Below are 25,265 nucleotides of genomic sequence, written 5' to 3' on the forward strand. Positions count from 1 at the left end.
CATCCCATTTAAACACGCTTCCTAAATATGTTAGGGAGCAGCGGAGCTAGTCGTCCGTGCCCAATGCGGTGTGTTACACAGTAATTTGTCACCTGTCTCTCTGTTAGTCACCCCACTGTGTCAGGAATTCACAATAATCAAGTCCATGCCTTCTAAACTGGCCAAAAACCCACTTTTTCCAAAGTTTTCCTCATCAGCGCGTCTGTTTCTAAAATACCCGCGCTGATTGGCGCTTTATAACAAACCACGTGTGCTGCCAGCGTGGAAGCACACGGCTTTTCCACGCTGATCGAATTTCATGACCAGCGCAGCCTATGTTTGTATCAACCCGCGCTGATCACCGCTTGACCGTTATTGCCTTCCGATGTCAGCGCGCCAGACCAGTTATGCACCCGTGCTGATCCAGTTTGGGCGAATTTGTTCCAACAGCCAGCCTTCCAGATAACTACAGGCTTGGTTGTTAGTCTTGTGAATGTCGCCTCCCTTCTATGGCATGTCTGTTCGACCCTTTGCAACCACTTCCCTTGGAGATAAGCTCATCCTTCCACCTTTCAAGGAGACTCCTTCTCCTATATAAACCTCTACCATTACCATGAGCAGCTAGTTGGACATAGTTTGGAATAGCTTGCATTGTGTGGAGCTTATAGTGCTCAGTTTGCTGCTACCATAGGTAGTTGGTGTGACAAGTGTGGAAGTGATTGATAGCTTAGGGAAGGTTGTGTTGAGTTGCTTGTGTGAGAGAGAGAGCTTCTTGTCTTGGGAGAATCATTTCCAAAGGTGAATGCTTGAAGAGCTTGCTGACTGGCCCCTCCTAAGAAGGATATCGACGTCAGAACGCTTGGTTGTACTCTTCTCTGTTTTGATTAATAATAGATGACTACTATTATTGTTCCATTCTCATTTGTCCATGCAATGTTTAATGTGAATTACATCCTTTCTGACTGATGTATAGTTGCTTTTATTAGATTTCACGCTTGTGTTTGTCTTCTCTTCGTGTGTGCAGGTATCTATTCGCGGAGATCGCGGAGGATCGTGACCAGCCAGAGCGAAGGAGCGAAGGTGGCATCTCTTCACCAAACAACAGCGTTGGACTCCAAGTAGGTGTTCTTTTCCTACCTTTTAATCGCAACTAGGAACTTGCGTAGTAGCATTGACTGATTGTTGCTAGACCCATTCTGGGCTAGTAGGGATCGCCTCTATCCGTAGAGGGGATTTGCCTCTCCAACAATTTGGCGACTCCGCTGGGGATCAGCCTTTTGTCTCTTGAGTGCACTTTTGTGTTTGAATTTGATTGTTCTCTCTTTTCAAGATTCTGGGATTGATTCTCTGCTTGTAGACTTCCTGGGTCCATCTGGGAAGTGTCTTAATTGTTAAAGGGTTTCTACCTTTGGTTTGGGAGTTTTTGCTTTGATCCTACTTGTTTTTACCCTCAGCGCGGTTTAATTCAAAACAGACGCGCTAACGTCGCATACCTGCTTCTTTGTTTTCCCTGTCATCGCTCCTGTACAACTAACAGTTGTGCTGACCTCATTTTTGAGACAGCGCGCTTTATCCATGTGCTTCCGCGCTGACGCCGCAAAGTTGCTACAGGCCTTCTCTTGTCAGCGCCGAGTTGCTGAAGGCCACCCGCGCTGATCCTGTAAAGTTCATTTTTTTCCAAATTAGCCTCTTGAACCTGTTGCTTTGACTTTCCCCTCTTCTCTCCACTTGGTCTATGACTTGTTTTTCATTGCCTAAACTCTGAGGTACTTGTTTGCGAAGTCTTGTTCCACAGGGTTTCGGTTTTGCTCATTTTTCGGTTTTGCAAATACCTTCCTCTTTGCTTTCGCTGCTTGGTTTGTATTTCAGCCATCACTTTTACAGTTGCTGGATTGTGTTGAATCTCTTATTGACTGGTTGTAACTCTCATCCCCCGGGTGTTTGCTCTTCTCCATTGATTCCGCACTCTAACCCTAGGGCATCTAGTGGCCGTGTGCGTGTCAAGCCTTCCGTAGGGATCTTGTTCTCTTGTTTGACCAGCCAACTTCAGATTTGTTTTTTACACTTGTTCAACGATTGTTGAAGTGTTTTTGGTTGTGTTTCCGAGCGTTTTTTACTTCCTCCTTGTTTGAATTCCTGTTTGTCTTGCCGAGCTTAGATCACATAGCTCGTGCGGAACTAGGGTTTTCATTTTGATTTGGAGATCTTTTTTTGGGTGTTTTGGGAGCTTTGTGTGCTTTCATTAAGTGATTTGCTTGGTGTTCCTGTTCCTCAAAATTCATTTGGATGCTTTGTGCCATTGAAAGGAAATCAAACTAGTAGCTTTGCTTTCGAGAATTGATAAGGGAAAGAACATTTCATTGATTTGCATTTTCAAAAGAAAAGTTTCCTTTCCTTGCTTTTAGCTGCATTAGGTTGTTTGATTGCTCGTGTTCGTTTTGTTTGATCAAGAAATTATTTACCTTCTCATAGCTAGAATTCATCGAACAAAATGATATTCTTTGGCATGTAGTTTGCATCTAGGTAATTGTGAGAGAACACACGATAGGACCTGAAATCGAAACTTAATTCAAGATCAACCATAAAATGAACTGAATTAACCTAAAAACGCATTGGAACTAAACGCAAATATCTAGAGGTCTAGGTTAGATACGTGTTCCGACGTCTTTAAACATAGTCACTATTGTTTCACATTACAGTTGGGTGATTCCTCCTTCTGTGACTCGATAGTGGTCTAACACGGACTGTGCTCCCACGTACCGTCGCGTATATAGGGAGACCCCACTAGGATTTTATCCTTGATCCATAGGAAGCCGAGTCTGCCGCCTTGTGAACCGTAACGCACTGAACATAGCATTCGGGAAGATTGACTGCAGTATGGAAAGTCCTTGGCTCTCATACGATTGCTGAGGTGTATAAGCAGTTTTACGAGTCGCTTGGTAAACCCTTTACCTAGAGTCTCCAGAGCAGTCACTTTTGATCCCTTTCGGACTCCCTAAAAGAAAAGGTGCCTGTGAGCGTCTTGTCACTTCGTGCTCATTAAACATTCGAAGGAGACTGGAGTCATCTTTTCGTCCTTTTCTCGACTCTTGAAACATGAAAAGGTCAAGTTTGGTTCCTGTGTCTTAAAATTTATTCGGCCACGATAACATTTCCTGGTTAGATCTTGTGTGCGTTAGTTTGAGTAGGGTCTTTATCGTTAGTTTTCTTTAGGGTCTTGTCATCCTGGCTGACCCGTCAACTCCCGGTCCAAGTGATCAAGGTTCTCCATCTTCTGTTGCCCCTGAGACACCAGTTGTAAGCGGTACTCTTCCTATTGTCCCGAGTATCCAACCTATCAACGTACGTGCCCCGGGCGACGAAGATTACATAGAAGATTGGAATCCTATCTAGGAGCCTGATAGCGACCATACACCTCGCACTCCTCGCGGTATGTCGTCTCCGATGTCCACTTCCCACATGGATGAGACATCTCCCAGCACAAGTGAGACACCCGTGGTGTCGGACATTGAATCTCCGATCCCAGCTACTTCTCCGCTCCCTCCATGATATCAGTCAGTGAGGGATAGGATAGCTGTTAGAACTACTTCTATGACTATATGGGATCCTAGTCTTATTGCCACCACGGGGCCCTTCATTTCACGACCTCTTAATACACCTATTTCTTCAGTTCATAATACGTCCGTTACCTCAGTTCCTACCCAGCCAACCGTTTGTATAGCGCACTCGACTCCGGTCGTTAGTGCCGTGTCAGCGTCTTCGTCTGTAAACGTCAGTGCTGGTCCTTCCCACAGTCAGGGCCAGCCACAGATTTCATCCGGAGTCGTCGATCCTGCACAAAGTGCTCAACCCTCTTCTGGTGGTGTTCCAGGAGCAGGGCCGTATGATGCTTTTGGGCAGCCCATTACGGACCCCGATTACCAAGGTCCTCTCTTTTATTACGATGCTAACGGTGAGTATCTCGAGCTCGTTCAAGCTCTGCCTCGTCAACCTTACGTCGAAGTCTGTACACCTTTCGACGTTACTTATGACCCCGTTACTCGTATTATTAGTGGACGCCAGGTCTTTCCTGGGGGGCAGCCTCAGGGACCGCCAAGTCAAGGCCAGCCACCTAATGTGCAAACCCCTCAAGGGCAACCACATTATGGCCCGCCTTACCCAGGACAATCTGGGGGCCCAAAGGGACAACCCTACCCGGGACAACCCTCGGCTGTTGGTGGTCCGTCTTTTTCGTATCATAGTCAACCTTCTGGTTACCCAGGGCAACCTGTTACCCAGCAAGGCTACCCAACTGGGCAACGAGGGTAGCCTTACGTCCAACAAGGCCAACCTGGTTCTCAGCAAGGGTACCCATCTGGATAAACTGGGCAAGTTTACACTCCACAAGGTCAACCAGCAGTCCAGCAAGGGTATCCTCTTGGGCAAGCAGGGCAACCCTACGTTCAGTAGGGTCAACCCACTGCTCAATCCATGCATCCTACTGGGCAAGGGGGGCAGCCTGCTATATAGCAAGGCCAACCCATTGCTCAGCCCGTGTACCCAGGGGGGCAGCCTGCTATACAGCAAGGCCAACCCTCTGCTCAGCCTGTGCACCCTGGGGGGCAGACGGGCCAGCCTTCTATGCAGCAAGGCCAACCCGTTGTCCGCCCTAGTCATCCATCTAGACAAGCTGGCCAACCTCAGGGTCAACCAGCCATCCAGACGGCTCAGTCATCTGTCCCGATAGGACAACCCTTGGTGGTCCATGGACAACCTAGCACCCAGCAAGTTCGTCCTATTGGGCAGGCAGGTCCATCCCAAATCCAACCAAGTTAACCTTCGGGCCAGATGATCCAAGCCCAATCGGTTCAAGGACACTATGCTGGGCCTCAAACTCAAATGAGTTATGATATGCAAGGTGGGCCTCAGCCTCAACCTTCCTACCAAATGCAGCCTCCTCATCAGGCTCAGTATGGGGCCCAGCAAGCATATGGCTACCAGCAACCCCAGGGGCAAACTCAGTTCGCTCCTTATCAAAATTATCAACAACCACAGGTCACTCCTTACCAAAATTATCAGTATGCTGCACCTGTAAGCCAAGTTGCTAATACGTGGGGAGCTGGGGGGCAGCCGCAGGGGAAACTGTCCGCATATGGTCAGAATACATATGGGCAGAACCCCTACGGACAAGGTCCCTATGCGCCAGGCCCTTTGGGCCCGGTCCATCTGGACAGAGTTCTTATGCGCCAGGCCCTTTTGGGCCAGGCCCATCTGGACAAAGTTCGTGGGGGCAACCACCACCTGGTTGGAACCCTAATACTGCCTCGAATCCGCAGCCACAAATGTCCTTTAACCCTCAGTTACCATTCTTAGCGATGTTGGAACTTCTTGATGTGTCCAAGTTAACAAATGATCCTATTTTGCATAATCCATATTAGCCACCAGTTCCAATCAAAATACCAGGTGATTGTCCAAAGTTTGATGGCAAAGCTGGTGAAGATCCTCATGCCCATGTAATGACCTATCATCTTTGGTGTTCATCGAACTCATGGCTTGATGACTCTATCCGGCTCCGCCTCTTTCAGAGAACTCTCACTGGTTCAGCCGCTAAGTGGTACATCGAACTGAATCGCGACATGTTTCAAGATTTCAACTCGTTGGCTATGGCCTTCTTGACTCATTTTCAGTTACCCATTCGGTATGAGACTGGGACACATCTTCTCACGTCTCTCAAACAGGACACGGCTACGCACATCTCTGATCACATACATGAATGGAGAAGGCGTCATTGCTTGATCAAATTCTGGATTCCTGATCAACTCCTGACCGATTGGTTCACGACTTCCTTTGTCCCTAAGATTGCAAAAGATATCACAATGGGAGCATGTGTAACTGAAGAGCAAGCAATCGCGCGAGCTCAGTACCTTGACTTAGTATATTCTCAGTCAGGTACTTTATATGAGTATCTGCCAGATGCCCCGAGGCCTGGACAGCCCAAGGCTCCGCCGAAACCCTCTGTTGATGGAGTCATTGGTTCTGTGAATTCGTCATCAAAGAAATCGGCCGCGAACCCTGGGAAGCAGAAACAGAACGCTTCTAACGAAAATGCTTCTCAGGGCCCATCAATTTCTGGGAGTACCTCCGAGGTAAACGCCATCCAGTCCACCGCGGCGGATAAATCCTCAAAAGGGAAAAAGAAAGGGAAAGCTAAGGATAAATCTGGACAGCCCAAGCAGGATTCCCCTAAGCCTCCCTCCGAGGAAGGAGCTAAACGAAAGCCTAAGTATCCTTGTCTCATCTGTGATGAGGATCACTATACCAAGGATTTCCCGAGGTGGTCCGAAGTTAGTCGAGTTTTGAAAGGTGCTCCTGGGCCTCCTGCTGTGCTTAAAGAGCCTTTCCCTTCCCAGCAGACTCAAATGGTGGCAGATCCGTCTCAATCCTCTTCCTCGTTCGATTCTCAAGTGTTCATGGCTAGAACGATTCCCATCCATGTGACAACTCGAGCGAAAGATTATCCATCTCAAGCCGGGAAAGAGCCGGAGGTTCCCTCCAGCACTCCTCCGTCCAGTTTTGGTCCCCTTCACATCGAACGGCCCAGCACTGAGACGATCCCCCGACCCCCTCCCAAAGGTGTACTCAGGAAATCATCTTATAACCCCAATGCTCGTGCCGCCCAGCACTATAGCATTGTCGAGGACTTAGCTCAGGCTCCGTCTGCTATGTCCGCGTTAGAAGTCCTCCAGAGCTGCCCCTCCCAGAGGAAGTCCTTGCTATCAGCTATTGGTGGCATCGACCCGACAGATTCGGATTTAATTTCTTTTGATCTCGAGGGTTTCACTCAGAGACTTCCTCACCAAGTGGCTTTCCTTATCCAGGTCCTCATCAATGGAAAAACTATCCATCGTACAGTTATTGATGAGGGTGCCTCAACCTGCATCATGTCTGTTGCATGCTGGAAAGCTATTGGTTCTCCTGCTTTGAGCCAGTCTCCTATGACCTTGGAAGCCTTCGATGGAAGAGAATCTCGTCCATATGGTATCCTCCAGCGATTGCCTATCTCTTTAGAAGGGAAGACCGTAGAGGTGGAGGTCGAAGTTGTTGACGCTAACCTCACTTACAACCTCCTCCTTGGGCGAAGCTGGACTTACGCCATGCAAGCCGTGGCTTCCTCCTTATTCCGCGTCGTTCGTTTCCCTCATCAGGGGAAGATCGTCACGGTGGACCAGCTGTCCTTTTTTGCTTCTTCTTCTGAAGGTAATGTGCCATTCGTGGAGCATACCTCCAAGTCATTAGTGAGTGTGGGTGCCGGATTATTTAAAGATCCCGCCTTAATGGGAGTCTTTCCCCTCCCACCTCCGAATCTCGCCTCTGTTAACATGATTTCAGTACGCTCTGATCCATGGGTTCTTCCTCCCTTGAATCAGGAAGACTCTTGGGGTGATATGATGCCGTTGAGTCCTGCCGAGCTCAACTACATTGAGATTGTCGCTGCATCGGCTCCCCCTCCTGAGCCTGCTTTTTTAAGCAGTGCTCCCGATTCATATGATCATTTTCCTTGGTTGGGTGATGAGGCCACTTCAGACCCATTGAAGGAAGTATTTCCCTCCGACGAGGCCATCATAGAGACTATGTCTCTCGAAGAGCTCCCTTGGTCAGATCACCACCATCGCTCTTCGTTTCTCCCTCCACCTTCGGAAATGGTCACATGTCTCGAGCGGTTTGCTTCGTGTGTCCCATCCCCGCCCCTCCAAACAACTGTTCAGCTATATCAAGTGTCTTCAGAGGGCAATATGGGCAACATCACGCAGACCCAGCCTATCGACATCTCTGTCAAACAAGGGATTGTCGAGAACATTTTCATTGGTGTCACGTGCACTCCTGAGGAAGTTCATCTCTATACTTCTTTATTTCGCGAATTCCGCGATGTCTTTGCTTGGTCCTACGAGGAAATGCCCGGCATTGATCCTAGTATTGTGGTGCACGAAATACCTACTTATCCAGATGCTAAGCCTGTTCGTCAGCGCTTACGCCCAGTGCACCCTCGAAAGGCTTCAGCCATCAAGGCCGAAGTCGAGAAGCTTCTTCGAGTTGGTTTCATCTATGCCATCCCCCTCACAGAGTGGGTGTCCAATATAGTCCCTATGAATAAAAAGCAGGGTACTATCCGGGTCTGTGTTGATTATCGCGATATCAATCGTGCCTGTCCAAAAGACAACTTTCCCACGCCTTTCATTGATCAGCTTATCGATGACTGTGCAGGAAGTGAAATTTATTCGTTCATGGACGGCTTTTCTGGCTATAACCAGATCAACATAGCCCCTGCAGACCAGCATAAGACAACTTTCATTTGTCCTTGGGGTACCTTCGCCTATAAGAAGCTCCCTTTCGGTCTCAAAAATGCCGGTGCCACTTTCCAACGTGCGATTTCGTATGCTTTTCATGATATTCGACACATCGTGCAGCCTTATCTGGATGACCTTCCGGCTCATTCAGCTAAACGTCAAGACCATCCATCTCATCTACGCGAAATCTTTCTTCGCTGTCGACACTACCGTATTCAACTCAATCCGCATAAGTGTGTCTTCTGCGTAGAATCTGGCCGACTACTCGGGTTCATCGTCTCCCGAGAACGCATCCGTTTGGATCCACTTAAGGTCGAGGCCATCTTGAATCTTCCTCCCCCTGCCTCTTTGCAGCAATTGCAGAGCTTGCAGGGCAAAGCTAATTTTCTCTGACGATTCATTCTGAATTATGCCGAGGTGGCTAAGGGTTTCACACGGTTATTAAAACGAGACACACCCTTTCGTTGGGATGCTATCGCCCAGGACTCTTTCGAGCGCCTTAAAGACCTTCTTGTCTCAGCGCCCCTCTTAAGACCTCCGAACTATCACCGTGATTACACTCTCTACTTAGCTGCCGCTGATACCACCATCGGCATGGTTCTAGTGCAGGATGATGATGCCGGCACCGAGCACGTTATCTACTATCTCAGTTGCAACCTTTTGGATACGGAAACTCGCTACGCATATGTCGAGAAGTTGGCATTGGCTGCTGTCTGCACCGTTCAACGATTCCGGCATTATATCCTGTTGCGCACAACGACCGTGATCTCTGACTGCAACCCCATGACCTACATCTTGTCGCGTCAGCTGCTGGGGGAAAATACTCGAAGTGGATTGTCATCCTCCAAGAGTTCGACTTGGAGTTTACTGCGGCCAAGTCGAAGAAATCTCTGGTCTTTGCTGAACTGCTCTGTTCCTTGCCATCTCATTCTGCACCATCTCGTTCAGAGGAGCATATCCCGGATGAGACATTGTTTCTTATCAGTACCCTCGACCTGTGGTACGGGGACATCATAGTGTATTTGCAGACGTCTTCCTTCCGTCCCAATGTGTCGAAAGATGCTCGACAGTGAATTCGTCACCAATCTCAACCCTACCGCATTTTGGACGATACCCTGTACCGCCTCGGCATTGATTCAGTTCTCCGCCGATGTCTGACCCTCGAGGAAGCTGAGCGGGTTTTGAATGACTGCCACTCTAGTGCTTGTGGCGGCCACATGTCCGGATATGCTACCGCCCAAAAAATTCTCTGTGCTGGTTACTTCTGGCCTTCCATTTTTAAAGATTGCATCCTTGCCGTTCGTACATGCCATGAATGCCAGGTATACCACCGGAAAATGCGCGCACCCCCTGCACCACTGCACCCTGTTGTTACCGTAGGTCCATTTGCCAAATGGGGCATCGATTATACGTCCTGTAACCCTCGTTCGGCCGGGGGGCATGGGTATATCATCGTTGCCGTGGATTATTTCACCAAGTGGGCCGAAGCGATGCCTACATTGAACGAAGACGGTTACACAGCGGCGCAGTTTTTATTCAATCATGTCATTACTCGTTTCGGAGTCCCTCAGACTATTGTCACGGATCACGGAAAACATTTCCATAATCACATGATGACGGAACTAACGACCCAGCTAGGCTTGCGTCAAGATAGTTCGACACCGTACTATCCACAATCCAACGGTCAAGTCGAAGCCGTGAACAAAGTTTTGATCACTATGCTTCAATGTACCGTCAATACACACAAGTCTAATTGGCATCTGATGCTGTTCCCTGCCTTGTGGGCCTACCGGACTTCTGTGAAGGACGCCACCGGTTTTACGCCATTTCAATTGGTTTATGGACTGGAGGCCACCCTTCCCATTGAGTGTGAAATTCCTTCGTTGAAATTAGCTGTCGAGTTGCTTCCTGTTGAGTGGAGGAACGACTTCTGTACCTAGAACGGTTAGACGAGACCCGTCGTTTAGCTTCTCTAGCTATCGAAGCACAAAAGAAGAGAGTCAAGGCTCACTTCGATCAGAATATTCAGCCTCGTTCCTTCGTTGAGGGAGATCTAGTACTGCTCTATGATCAAGCTAAAGATAAGCTGGGGGCAGGGAAACCCGAATCCATGTGGCTAGGTCCCTATATAGTGAAAAGAGTTTTACAAAAGGGTGCATATGAGTTGATTGATTACGAAGGAAATCCTCTTGACAAGCCCCGCAATGGGCTTTATTTGAAGAAATACTATGCATGATTTCGTGCACTCAGCTTGTACATACGCGTGTTTAGTGTGTTTTGTGTGCATGATTTCACGTTTTGCTTTGGTATGAAGGCGTGTTTGCCTCTTATTATGTTTTCTCCTTCTTGTGCAGATGTCTAGTGCACCTTATGTTGGTTTCGCTGATGGCACCTGCCGTAGTACTTGCAATTTGTCCTCTGCGGCATGGGCAATCTGTGATCCTCATGGTGAATTGCTGGACCTCCAAGGAGTCTGCCTCGGTCACACCACTAATAATGTCGCTGAATACAGTGCCGTAATTGAGTTACTAGCCGAAGCAGTTGATCTCGGCATTCGTGCAATGATGGTGAACCTAGACTCCCAGCTTGTCGTCCATCAACTCAACGGGCGATATTCCGTCAGAGACCAACGTATCCTAAGGTTTTACCTACGTGTCATATTGTTAGAAAGGAATTTTGATTATATCACATATCAACATATTCCGAGACGATTAAACGCGTTGACTGATGCATTGGCAAATCATGTGTTAGATAGGCATTTGCGAAACAGATGAACATCATACAAGTAAACGTAGAAAGCATAATAAGACCATAGAGTAAAGCATATGTAAATAAAGTCATTTTTTCCAAGCATAGTTTGCATGCGTGTCATGTGTGCTTTTAAGCTTGCATTCAAAAATTAAAATATGGGTCATGTGTTGTGCAATTTATACATAAGATCACATTTGTACTGAACATTTGCATAGCATAAACAAAAACATCATCACATGTAACAAGATCCATCCAAAAAATCGGTATGTATATATATATATATCGTGTGGCGCACTGAGGCGCTCAAAAATAAGTGTATGTGTCAAAAATAAGAGTCACTGTTCTCAATACATTCGAGACATATGTCTCTCAAAACATCAAGGGAAGTAAACCTAGGCGACTACTGTGCTGGGTTATGCTCTCTGTAGCATACAGCCGCTTGTGCCACCCGCCTCAACAAGCGGTGCATCCTGGGTGCCACCCCCACTGTGTGGATCTGGTGCTCTATCGGGACCTCCTCGACCCCCTGATAGTCCGGTACACCCTCCAGCAACCCCTCAAGGTTGTGAGATATAGTCTTTGTAGTATCAACTCCTGGAGGAACCAAGGCCAGGGCTCCGGCTCCTTGCCCCTCCCTCCGTGCTGATGGTCCCAGGCCTATGGGTCTAGTGGGGCCCACATCTGCACACAGTGACATCTGTCAAGACATGTACATGAAAAAACCAAAAACATCAAAAAATATTAAAATGAGATCAAGTGACATACCTCCATCATCCCAATGCTCTCCTGCGGGCAGTGGCATGTCAGGGTCATTGCAGAAGTCCATGTCCGCATACGGCCAATCCTCGACAAAGATGACCTGTCGCTCCAACCACTCTCTGAAGTACACCCCCCAAGCCACTGGGCGACCACCACCTCCACGTGGCATGACGCGGGCCCATCGACTGGCCCTCGTCTCCCGAGGACCTCTAGGTGGATCCACAGCCATGGTCTGTAACTGTAGAGCCGGCACCCGTTCCAGCATGAGCGGCAGAAGAAGCGACCCATATGCGAACTGCTTCGTCTCTCCACGACGGTAGTTGCTTAGTTGCCTCTTCATACTAATGGTCACAGCAGTCGCCCAATCGAAGACAGTGGGCTGTAGGCACTCTAGAGCTAACAACAGTTGGTTCTTCGAGGCCTCATGGTTGGCCAAGGAACCCGCTGCCCGTGTCACTAGGAAGAGTATCGTGCGGAGAGGCATGTCCCGCACTGTCGAGATACCAACCTTCCCGCTCCGTGTCTTTTCAGCTCTTGGGCATACTCTAGCCATCAGCTGGTCTAGAGTCTCGCTGCTGGGTCGCTGCCCCTCCAGGATAGGCCTCTGGCCCCGGCGCGACAAACCAGTCAAAAAATAGATATCCGAGGCGTCAAACTCGATATCTTGGCCACGGATGGTGAATTTCCCGTCTACTAGGTTCCACGCTCTGATCAGGAACTCCAGCAAGTCAGGTTGCGCCCTCAAGCGCGAAGTCAAGAAGAACTTCAGGAAACCACATGCCCGCATTGCATTCCGGCATTCGGCAAGTCCATATGCGGCTATATCTTCGTTATCATGGGCTCTCTCTTGCCACACAAAAGCCATTTTGCCCTGCAAAGCCATGAAGAAACATTAGAATGCTGTTGGTGGAAAATTGTACGTTCATTTTATAAAAATCAATTTTTTCCGCGCCAGCGCGACTGTTTTTAAAACAGTCGCGCTGAAAACGGAGCCTCTGTTGTTTTTCATTGGGTCAGCGCGGAAGCACACGTGTTTTCTGCGCTGACCCAAAAGGTGGTACGTGTAATTTCAAATCGGTCAGCGCGGTCCCGAGCGGGAAACCCGCGCTGACCGAGAGCGCATCCACGCTCAAAGAATTTGCCCAAATGGGCAAATTCCACCGTTAAAATCCTACCAAATGGAATCAAAATGCAAGGCAGGGAGAGGGTAACCTACCTGGAAGAAGCTGTCGGAAGAATGGTGTCCGCACGGGCTAGAGATCGCTCCATCAACTTTGTAGCTCCTTCACGTTCTTCACGTCCCAAAATGGTAACAATGGTAAAAATGACTTTTTACCCCCCTATTTATAGTAAAAAACTCATAATTGACTATATTCTCTTATCTATATGGGTTTTCGTCACCTTTTTACCATGGATTTAGCACTAGTCTTACTGAACTATGCCTGAATGCGTGTTTTAATATGTTTTTTACACATATCGAATGGATTTATGCAGGTAGAGTTCTTGTGCAGGTTCAGGTAACCGGCGTGGTCATAACAGTTCTTCGTGCACTTGGTCCCCAAAAATGTCGTCTTTGAGCTCTTTTCTGACATGAATCAAGAAAAGATGGCCGAGCCTCCTTTCAGCTCGTTAAAGGGAACGAGAGGCGGTCGTTTTAAGCTCTTTTTCGACCATTGAACTTAAAAAGATTGCCGGGTGTTTGTCGTTTCGCGCTCGTTATCGGCTCTAAAACGACGTGTTTCCGACCACTTTTTTACTTTTTCAGGTCGAAGGCACTATTTATGAAAAGTACTCCTCGATCGTAATGGTCGGGCGGTTCTTTCGAGCATCGTTTTATACTTTTTCGGGCTCGAGAGACACAACTGTACGAAAAAGGAACCCCCTGGAGTCTCCTTTTCTGCTGTCTTTTCAGACTCTCTAAACAAGAAAAGACGCCGAGTTTTTCCTTTGTCAGGCTCGTTAAACACTTGATGACATCGAGCATTGTCGAAATGACACTCTCCAAGCATATGCTATCCCCTTCAAGCTTGACATCCAAAAATAATCAGGGTACCTGCCAGAAATGGTGGGGAAAATGGAACTGTAATAATTGTCGCATCGGCAGTATGTTGCTCTTGAACATGGCACTGGTCTGCATTCGTGTCGGGTGGGAATTTCTCATTATGTTTCACAATTGACCTCCGTGGGTATGGGTTATCCTATTTGACCTCTCATTTGCTAATTGCCTCGTCATCGTACCCTCTGCTCATTTGATGTCAAATGCTGCCACATCCACTGTCGTGCCGCTGATACGTTCGAGAGAAGTTGACCTCTGCACTGATACAACCTCATCTGCTATCTCACACAAAATATTTTACCTCTGTCTCGTGTCGATGATGTGGGAAACATTATGGCCCACCTTCGATCAAGGTCACTTCCTGTCGACTTCAACTCATTATCCAGGAAGGCAACTTAGAGACCCCTTCCAGGTACCTTGGAGCCTGCATGCCTCAATGGTAGGTTCTTCGTGTTCGACGCCAGCTTATTGATTCGCATGCCATGGATTGTACCTATAGTACCTTGAGGACCATTGTCATTATTGGTGGCCCCCCTCACGTCTGTTAATAGTTTTCATCATTGACTGGTAATCAGACGATGTTCGTGCATGTTCGACTTCAACTCATGTATTCACATGCTTGAACTTGTACTTTGTTCGGATTGGGACAGAGCGCAAGACCCTGGATCTCTATCTGTTATGGTCCAGGTTGCGATTTTGTGGATGACCATTACATGACTCATTGATGGATGGCTGCGCCCATACCTGAGTCTTCATGGATGGTTGCGACCATACCTTATCACTATCATGGTCTCTTTAGCTGGGTGGCTGCATCCATTCCACAGACCTTTCGCATGTCTTTCGGATGGCTGCGCCCATGCCTAGACTGCATGTACTTGATTGTCAGAGATATTTGGTCCTTCCTGGTGGTGTTCCAGTTCGGCAAGTTTTGTAAAGCATTTCACCCCTCCCACTCTCTCGGTCTTCATGCTTTAGGGGGCATCTGTTACACAGTAATTTGTCACCTGTCTCTCTGTCAGTCACCCCACTATGTCAGGAATTCACAATAATCAAGTCCATGCCTTCTGAACTGGCCAAAAACCCACTTTTTCAAAAGTTTTCCTCATCAGCGCATCTGTTTCTAAAATACCCGCGCTGACTGGCGCTTTATAACAAACCACGTGCGCTGCCAGCGCAGAAGCACACGGCTTTTCCACGCTGATCGAATTTCATGACCAGCGCAGCCTATGTTTGTATCAACCCGCGCTGATCACCGCTTGACCGTTATTGCCTTGCGATGTCAGCGCGCCAGACCAGTTATGCACCCGCACTGATCCAGTTTGGGCGAATTTGTTCCAACAGCCAGCCTTCCAGATAACTACAGGCTTGGTTGTTAGTCTTGTGAATGTCGCCTCCCTTCTATGGCATGTCTGTTCGACCCTTTGCAACCACTTCCTTTGGAGATAAGCTCATCCTTCCACCATTCAAGGAGACTCCTTCTCCTATATAAACCTCTACCATTACCATGAGCAGCTAGTTGGACATAGTTTGGAATAGCTTGCATTGTGTGGAGCTCATAGTGCTCAGTTTGCTGCCACCATAGGTAGTTGGTGTGACAAGTGTGGAAGTGATTGATAGCTTAGGGAAGGTTGTGTTGAGTTGCTTGTGTGAGAGAGAGAGCTTCTTGTCTTGGGAGAATCATTTCCAAAGGTGAATGCTTGAAGAGCTTGCTGACTGGCCCCTCCTGAGAAGGATATCGACGTCAGAACGCTTGGTTGTACTCTTCTCTGTTTTGATTAATAATAGATGACTACTATTATTGTTCCATTCTCATTTGTCCATGCAATGTTTAATGTGAATTACATCCTTTCTGACTGATGTATAGTTGCTTTTATTAGATTTCACGCTTGTGTTTGTCTTCTCTTCGTGTGTGCACGTATCTATTCGCGGAGATCGCGGAGGATTGTGACCAGCTAGAGCGAAGGAGCGAAGGTGGCATCTCTTCATCAAACAACAGCGTTGGAATCCAAGTAGGTGTTCTTTTCCTACCTTTTAATCGCAACTAGGAACTTGTGTAGTAGCATTGACTGATTGTTGCTAGACCCATTCTGGACTAGTAGGGATCGCCTCTATCCGTAGAGGGGATTTGCCTCTCCAACACGGTGCAGTTGGCTGAAATACCTCGAGCATTGTTTCGTGACGTGCGTAGGCAAGTGGTGATCTTGTCCCATTGGATGGGCAGTCAGCATTAGCTGATGTGGGCTTTGTGTGGCATTGCTCGAACTTGCTTTGCTCTCTCTTGTCCTCCCATCGGGTAGGGCAGATTTAGCTCCAACTTTGTGACCTCAACTCAGGCGAGAACACCTGCTGAGTTTAATCATATAATTAAGCAGAGGAAAAGAAACTTACAAGGATTTCCCTAGTAGCGGCGAGTGAACCGAGTAGAGCCTAGCGTGAAAATCGGGCAGCAGCGTTGCCTGAATTGTAGTCTGTAGAAGTGTCCTCAGTGGTGGACCTGGGACGAGTCCCTTGGAAGGGGGCGAGAGAACGATAGCGAACAAGTACCTCGAGGGAAAGATGAAAAGGACTTTGAAAATAGAGTTAAAGAGTGCTTGAAATTTCTGAGAGGGAAGCGAATGGAGGTTGTCGATGTGTCTCGGCCAGATGTGGAATGGCTCAGGCTGGTCCGCCGCTCGATTTGAGGTGCAAACCAACACAGGCTACTGCATCATCACAAGCACGGGTGGATTACTGCCTATTGGTTTGCCATTGTGGTGGTCGAGGAAGGAAGCTTGCACCCTTGTGCTGGCCCATGTGCACCGGCACGCTCGTGGTGTTGGTTGGCGGGCTTTCCATTCGACCCATCTTGAAACATAGACCAAGGAGTCTAACATGTGTGTGAGTTGGCGGGTTTGAAAACCTACGAGGCACAAGGAAGCTAACGGGCAAGATCCCCTCTCTAGGGGGGTGCATCATCGACCGACCTTGAGCTTATGTGAAGGGTTTGAGTGTAAGCACACCTGTTGGGACCGGAAATATGGTGAACTATGCCTAAGCAGGGTGAAGCTAGAGGAAACTCTGGTGGAGGCTCATAGTGATACTGACGTGCAAATCATTCATCTGACTTGGGTATAGCAGTGAAAGACTAATCGAACCATCTAGTAGCTGGCTTCCTCTGGAGTTTCCCTCAGGATAACTGGAGCTCATGTGCAAGTTTCATCAGGTAAAGCAAATGATTAGAGGAGTTGGGGGCGTAACACCCTTGACCTATTCTCAAACTTTAAATAGGTAAGAGGGTACGACTGCTCCATTGTGCCGTGCCATGGAATCGAGAGCTCCAAGTGGGCCATTTTTGGTAAGCAGAACTGGTGATGCGGGATGAAATGAAAGTCGAGTTACGGTGCTGAATTGCACACTAACCTAGATCCCACAAAGGGTGTTGGTTTATTAAGACAGCAGGACAGTGGTCATGGAAGTAGAAATCTGCTAAGGAGTGTGTAACAACTCACCTGCCGAATCAACTAGCCCCAAAAATGGATGGTGCTGAAGCGTGCAACCTATACTCGATTGTCAGAGAAATTTCCTGGCTTCAATGAGTAGGAGGACATGGGGGTCGTTGAGAAACCTCGGGCGTGAGCTTGGGTGGATCATCTCCCAGTGTAGATCTTGGTGGTAGTAGCAAATATTCAAATGAGAACTTTGAAGATTGAAGTGGGGAAAGGTTCCGTGTGAACATAACATGGACATGGGTTAGTCGATCCTAAGAGATGGGGAAGCCTGGTATCAAGGGTGCACTCTGCACGAGCATCGAAAGGGAATCAGGTTAATATTCCTGAACTAGGACATGGTGGCAGGCGGAAATGTTAAGAAATCTAGAGACATTTTCGGGGGCCCCAGGAAGAGTTATCTTTTCTTTTTAACATCTTGCCCACCCTAGAATCGGTTCACCTGGAGATAGGGTCCATTAGCTGGAAGAGCACCGCATGCCTTGCAGAGTCTAGTGTGCCCTCGGTGGCCCTTGAAAATCTCAAGGACTGAGTACTGTTCATGCCTGGTCGTACTCATAACTGCATCAGGTCTCCAAGGTGAACATCCTGTGGTCAATAAAACAATGTAGGTAAGGGAAGTCGACAAAATGGATCCGTAACTTTGGGAAAAGGATTGGCTCTGAGGACTGGGCCTAGGGGTTTGCGCCCTCAACTTGTGGGTTTTCGGTAGTCTACCTGAGCTACTCTCACAGCGAGGGTGGGCAGTCGCGTGCTGATTGGGCTACGAGCATAGAATGCCCCCTACCGGTGGCTTTTCCCTAGGCATCGAACAATCGACTCAGAACTAGTGTGGACAAGGGGAATTCGACTATCTAATTAAAACAAAGCATTGCAATGGTCCTTGCAGATTCTGACACAATGTGATTTCTTCGCAGTGCTCTAAATGTGAAAGCGCAGAAATTCAACCAAGCGCGGATAAACAGCAGGAGTAACTATGACTCTCTTAAGGTAGCCAAATGCCTTGTCATCTAATTAGTGATGCGCATGAATGGATTAATGCAATTCCCACTGTCCCTATCTACTATCTAGCGAAACCACAACCAAGGGAATGGGCTTGGCAGAATTAGCGGGGAAAGAAGACCCTGTTGAGCTTGACTCTAGTCCGACTTTGTGAAATGACTTGAGAGGTGTAGAATAAGTGGGAGCCGTTTTCAGCGGAAGTGAAATACCACTACTTTTAATGTTATTTTACGTATTCCATGTGTTAGCACCTAAATCTGCCTTAGGCTGAAGGAAGGAAAAATTTAGGGTAACCACAAACCACACTCAGTCTGGTAGCTAGCCCTACCAAAATAGGAGAGGGCTCTCTCCGAGTCACACTCAGTGAATAAGTAAACAGAATGGTCTGAGATGACTAATCGGTGAAATATTGATCTTAGGCTAGTAAGGAAATATGGATACAAGAAGCAATTTTTTATGAATGATTGAGTTTCTGGGATGGTATGGGACCAATGGACAACAATGAGCAGATAATTTAATACAAAGGCACATATTATTTCGTGAGAAAAGATAGGTGGAAAGTCTAGCAATTTAGTTTGAAATATCATGGAATGGAGGAATTGCTTAGGAGGGTGAAAAGGGCACAAGTACATGAATCCTTTTCAACAGAAGAAGAACACTGAACATGAAATTTTCCCACAGGTAGAGCAATAAAAATGAATTCTACCTTATCTAAATTAGAAAATTTCACTGGAAATGAATATGAAATGAACTGTGAAACATTATGAAATACATATGAAACATAAGAGACACATTTTCTACACTCACAACCACATGAATGTCATGAAACAAAGCCGCTGCCTTTCATTAATCCTCTGTCAAAATATACAATGAAGAACTGAGTTTCTCTCCCACAGTCTCCCAGAAATTACAAGCCAACCAAACCTTTGCAAATAGTTTGCATACAATATATAGAATGTGCCATGAAGAGATAGAACACCCAAGGGCTAGGGAGTTACTCGAATCATTACAAAATGGAGGTGGAAAGCCAACCATTAGCTACAGGTGCAGCGTTACAAACATGACAAATGGCTTGGGTGATTGTTTGCCTTACTTTGCCACTTGGATAGAAGCCAATCTGGAGTAAAAATACTTTAAATTTTGCCTTAGGTTGAAAAAGTGAAATGTAGATGAGCGGGCCCACTTGGAGAAATCCGCGAATCGAAATTTCGCGAAACGGGCACGATTTTGGCCTTTTTCTCTATATGCGCCGCGCCACTTTGGAGGATGTTTTGAGGTACCTGCAGGAGTCCAAATTATGCCCAGGTGTGCGTGTTGGAAATCTCGGCCTGTCTACTTTCCAACCCAAGTAGAATTTCTAAATTTGGTGCTCATTTTCCCCTTCAAATCTTCATTCTCCCAAGACTGCTTCTTGTGTGTCAAAATAGGGGCAGAGAGGTCATTTTTTGAGTGTTTTTGACCTCCTGGAGACTCAAATCATGCCAAAATTTCTTGTCCAAGAACCAGTAGTCATTATTTTGCATGAAAAACCCAAAAATGCAAACCATTCATGATTTGGATCTCCCAATCCTAAGTGTCGCGCCAGTGGCGCAGTGCACAGGGAGAAAAAACCTATGTTGCGACCAAAAATTTGCCATGTGACCAAAATTGCCCCAAATTTCTTGAAATTTGGGATGGAGATCCTCTATGAGGTTCTATGCTGGGCCAAAGAGGCTTTAGCCATTATCTAAAGTCGATCGAGCTCCCTTTACCTCTTTTGCTTCTTGATTGCCTTCCTCAATTTCGCCTTCAAATTCCTTATTCGGGCCTTACATACTTTGTTTCGTGCCATGTACTGGAAAGCCATGTGTCTCAGAAATGCATGGTCCTTGTCGGCCTTGTCTAGTAGCCTCTCCAAGTGCATGTTAACTTTCTCGAGATTGGCATCCTGATCCTCATTAATCTCTTGCTCCAATGACGTGAGCTCAACTCTTCTCCTTTGTGCAGCTTGGTGATGCTCATGAATGTTTTGTAGCTCCATGATAACTTGCTGATCCTCAAGCTGTTTGTTCCTCTAATCTAGATATTTCATGTTCCACTTAGCCCTCTCCAAATCAAGGGACAATTCTTCGATATCTAATTGCTGCTCCTGGATGATCTCTTTGAGTTGTGCACTGGTCGGTTCTATATCTGTGTCATCATCATGAAGGAGAATGAATTCGGTCTCTCGTTCACCTAATGGCTCACCTAAAGGCCCCTCATCATGCATTGTCTCCTTACCTCTGTCCTGTACCTATAGTGTTGATGTTAGAAGCGAGGCCCCTTCCACCCGGGGTGGAGATAACACTCGCTTTGCTGCTGCAAACAAATGTCTAGCACCACTCTGATATGTGATGAATACTGGCATAGTAGTGGTCTCATGGCGCTCATACTGGTGAGAAGGACCACCTATCTCATGTTCAACCTTTGACTCTACCTATGAAGTGCTGAAGAAATCACGGGAGATGAAATCATCCCAAGCAATGCCCTGCAATCCTAGTTGATGATCCACCAAAATCCTAATAAGAGCAAAGTGATAAACATTGTTAAGTTGCTGCTGAGGGGTCTTGTGATTCATGAAGGTGTTCATCCTCTCTATGTTCTTGAGAATGAAAAATGGGATGTTCATCATCCATACCTTGGTAAAGTGCATGAGCAATCTGATGTGATAAGCATATAGATGAGAGAACCTCCCCTCACAGCTGAAGTACTTCATGATCAACTTCATGAGTGGAGAATATTCATATTTCAAATATCTGAATGGAAAGACTCTTGTGAGGTGCCTCAAACAACTGGCCTTAATGTAAGGCTCATAGTGTTGCCTATCCACCTTCTTCTTTTTATGCCATTGTTCTCCAACATTTGGTATGCCTGTTTCCACTGAGATAGTTTCGGGTGTTAATGTGAAGGTGACCCCGACCAAGATAGAGTGAGCTCCATGTAGGTGAAGCACAAAAAGACGGGCCAACTCATGATGAACTCTAACATTAGCCACCCTTTGACAAAATTCGAAACATGCTAGGTGCTGGAAACATGACATAGCAAGAGGGCATGCTTGCAATTCTATGAGGGTGATGGGCTCATACCTAACATGTTTGCCACTCTTGTGATGTCTCCTGGGAGCCTTCTCTTCTGAGGATGAGTCACTTTGTGTCTCCATTTCATACTCTGATGAATGTTGTGATGCCATGACTGTTGTGTGTACTATATTTAGGTTTCCCTTTGATGATGGTGTGAAGTTGGGTGCTTTTGTGATATCTACCACCAAGGGGAACAATGAAACAAAAGGGAGTATTAGGAGGGGAGTAATGTGATGGGAATAGGGGTTATGGGGAAAAGTTTGTTTAGGGATATGTAGGGGGTTTGGGTATTTGATAGGGTATTTTTTTGGGTTGTTATGTTGACAGATAAGAGGAGGGGAAAGAGAATAGGGTTTGGTAGTGTTTTACGGTAGGGATAATAGGAAAAATGAGATAGGGAGGATAGGGAAAAATGGTAGGTGAGGGAAAAATGGTCGGTGAAAATGGAACCTTGGCCTCAATACCACAAATATACAACCCCAACAACAATGGCTTTGGTGTTTTCTAGTGGTTGGTTTTATGAATTTTAGTTGCCACTATAACTAGCCATGGACCACCATAACCTTCACAAAAATACATGAGCCATCGAGATTTAGAGCCTACCTGTCGATTTGAGGGGCTTCACAAGAAGTTTGAGGAAATTTGGCACGGTTCTGGCCCTTTGTGGGTGTGCGCCACGCCCTGGGTGTGCGCCGCACCCGTTCAAAAATTACACTGAGGGGTGGCTATGTGTGCGCCACACCCCTGTGTATATGCACCACGCCCTGAAAACTGCCTCCAACCTTGCTCCAAACATGCACGATGCACACTCAAACACTTTGCAATGTTTCCCTATGCACTTGATTTGCACAATGACTTTGATTTTGGTGGAAACTTGTATATAAAGACTTGGAAGACAGGGTTTAAATTTGTGCCTCTTCAAAAACCCATTTTTCTAATGTTATGTTTTGACACTTTTTCACTGACTTAAGGAAACACTAATTTTCACTTTCCCTTTGAAATTTTAGCTCAAATGATGAAATTTTTGGCACTCTTTGCAGGGATTTCACGACAGGACATTTGGCCACGGAAACCATGCCTGCATCTGAAGAAATAAATTGACGACTTTTTAAAAAAAATTATCACCAATGACACTGTTTGACTTTTCTTCAAAACAGAGTTTTGAAGAACAGTCAAAGTTTATCAATATTAGGATGAAACTCTTTGAATCATTACTTTATAAGGGCCTCACTCTGGCCTGCATGGCTTTACTGGACATATTTAAAGACCAAATTGATAAATCCCTAGACCTAATGATCAGAAATGACCTTTGTCCTTTAAAGGACTAAACCTTGACTGTCATGAACTTTGCTAATCATTGACAAAGGACCTAAACCAGCAAGAGCCAAACATGGGGAGGAAATGACTACATGACCTTTTCCGTCAGATTATGGCATGCCCCTAGCGAAATGTAGCTAAGTGAATGGAGCAGGACTCCTAGAAATGAAATGCATAAAGAGTTTTGATCTCTGACGGAGGACTAACCAGATCGACTCTAACACCATGTGGTGAAGACGGGGCACTGCCCCTATTTTTGGCCTTAAGGCACGTTTCGGTGGGTCAATCCAGGTAGAGGACATTGTTAGGTGGGGAGTTTGGCTAGGGCAGCACATCTGTTAAAATATAATGCAGGTGTCCTAAGATGAGCTCAACGAGAACAAAAATCTCATTTGGAAAAAAAAGGTAAAAGCTCATTTGATTTTTATTTTCAGTACGAATACAAACCGTGAAAGCATGGCCTATGATCCTTTAGATTTTCAGAATTTGAAGCTAGAGGTGTCAAAAAAGTTACCACAGGGATAACTAGATTTTGGCAGCCAAGTTTTCATAGCGACATTACTTTTTTATCCTTTGCTGTCGACTCTTCCTATCATTGTGAAGCAGAATTCACCAAGTTTTGGATTGTTCACCCACCAATAGGGAATGTGAACTGGGTTTAGACTGTTGTGAGATAGGTTAGTTTTACCCTACTGATGAACTACACCGTAATAGTAACTCAACTTAGTACGAGAGGAACCGTTGATTTACACAATTAGTCATCACGCTTGGTTGAAAAGCCAGTGGCATGAAGCTACTATGTGTCAGATTATGACTGAATGCCTTTAAGTCAGAATCCACACTAGAAGCGGTGCATGTCACTCTTCAACTATATCTCGACCCACAGTAGGGGCGTTGCTTTGTCACCCCTAGGGGCCCGTGCCATTAGCAAACCATGACCATGAAGCATCTCGATCGGGGCAGCTTTGAAGTTCAATTCCAAATGGTTGTTGAGAAGAATCCTTTGCAGACAACTTAAATATGCGATGGGGTATTGTAAGTGGTAGAGTGGCCTTGCTGCCACGATCGACTGAGATTCAGCCCCTTGGTCACCTCGATTCAGAGCTTCACTTTTATCACAAAGAAATCCAGAAAACCCTCCCACTCTCGCACCTTTGCACACCGCGACGGAAAAGGCGTCGAAGCCCAGGAAAATTGGGGTTTCCATGTCACACTCTAGCACCCATAATTTTTGGGTTTCCATGTCGTGCCTCGGCACACAAAATTTTTGGGTTTCCATGTCATGCCCCGACACCCAAAATTTAGGGTTTCCACATTGCGACGAAAAAGGCGCCCAAGCATGGGAAAAATTGGGGTTTCCATGCCATGCCCCGGTGCCCAAAATTTGGGGTTTGCACTCGACACCTAAAACTCGGGGCTTCCATGTTGCGCCAAAAATTTGCGGTTTCCACCCGACGCCTAAAATTTTGGGGTTCCACCTGGCACAGAAAAAATTGGGGTTTCCATGTTGCGCCCAAAATTTGGGGTTTCCACTTGGCACCTAAAATTTGGGGCTTCTACCCAGCACAAAAAAAAATTGGGGTTTCCATGCCACGCCCAAAATTTGGGGTTTCTAAGTCGTGCCTAGGCTCCCAAGCCTGGGAAAACTTGGGGTTTCCATGTCGTGCCACGACTGAAACCGACGGTGCCCAAGCCTAGGGAAACTTGGGGTTTCCATGTCGTGCCCTGGCGCCCAAGCCTGGGAAACTTGGGGTTTCCATGTCACGCCACGACCGAAACCAGCAGCGCCCAAGTCTGGGGAAACTCAGGATTTCCATGTCGTGCCCAGGTGCCCAAGCCTGGGGAAACTTGGGGTTTCCATGTCTCGCCCTTGATGGAACCACGGGTTTCTACATTTTACAGCATGATGGAAACGCAGGGTTTTCAACAATACCCCAATGCGGGGAACTTGGGGTTTCCATGACGATGCAAACTAGCTCGCAAGTCTTAGGAACTTGGGGTGTTTTGAAACTGCTGCCCAATTCTTGGGAACTTACAGTTTCCATGTCGCAGCGTGGGCAGAACCACCGCCAAAAATGACCCAAGTCTAGGAAACATGGGGTTTTCATGTCGTAGCACACCTGAATTGCCTAAGAGTCTATCGAACTTCGAATTTCCATGTCATGGGGCGACGAAAAGCTGCCAAAGTCTGGGGAACTCAAGGTGTCCATTTCGTGGCACAATGGAAACTACTACCAAAGTCAGTGGACACATGGGGTTTCCATTTCGTGTCACAACAAAAATTGCTACCTAAGTCTAGGAAACGCAGGGTTCCCATGTCACTCACGTTGCAGTTAAAAATGCCACCCAATTCTGGGGAGATTTAGATTTCCATGTCATCATGCGATAGGGAATGGCCGCCCAAGTTTGGGGAGCTTCGGGTTTCCATGTCATTGTGCGACAAGGAATGACCGCCCAAGTCTACTTAACACAGGGATTTCCAATCCATGGCATT

The 25,265-nt window shown here is 46.8% G+C and overlaps 1 pseudogene; it reads left to right on the plus strand.

Annotated features, from left to right (window-relative positions):
- Positions 1–16,188: 16,188 nt before the first annotated feature.
- On the plus strand, positions 16,189–23,873 carry LOC149152344 (25S ribosomal RNA; annotated as a pseudogene).
- The last annotated feature ends 1,392 nt before the right edge of the window (positions 23,874–25,265 follow it).

The sequence above is a fragment of the Pinus tabuliformis genome, chromosome 9 (genome assembly GCF_031772625.1).
Source record: "Pinus tabuliformis cultivar Carrire ecotype Pingquan chromosome 9, CPIR1, whole genome shotgun sequence".
NCBI classification, from domain to species: domain Eukaryota; kingdom Viridiplantae; phylum Streptophyta; class Pinopsida; order Pinales; family Pinaceae; genus Pinus; species Pinus tabuliformis.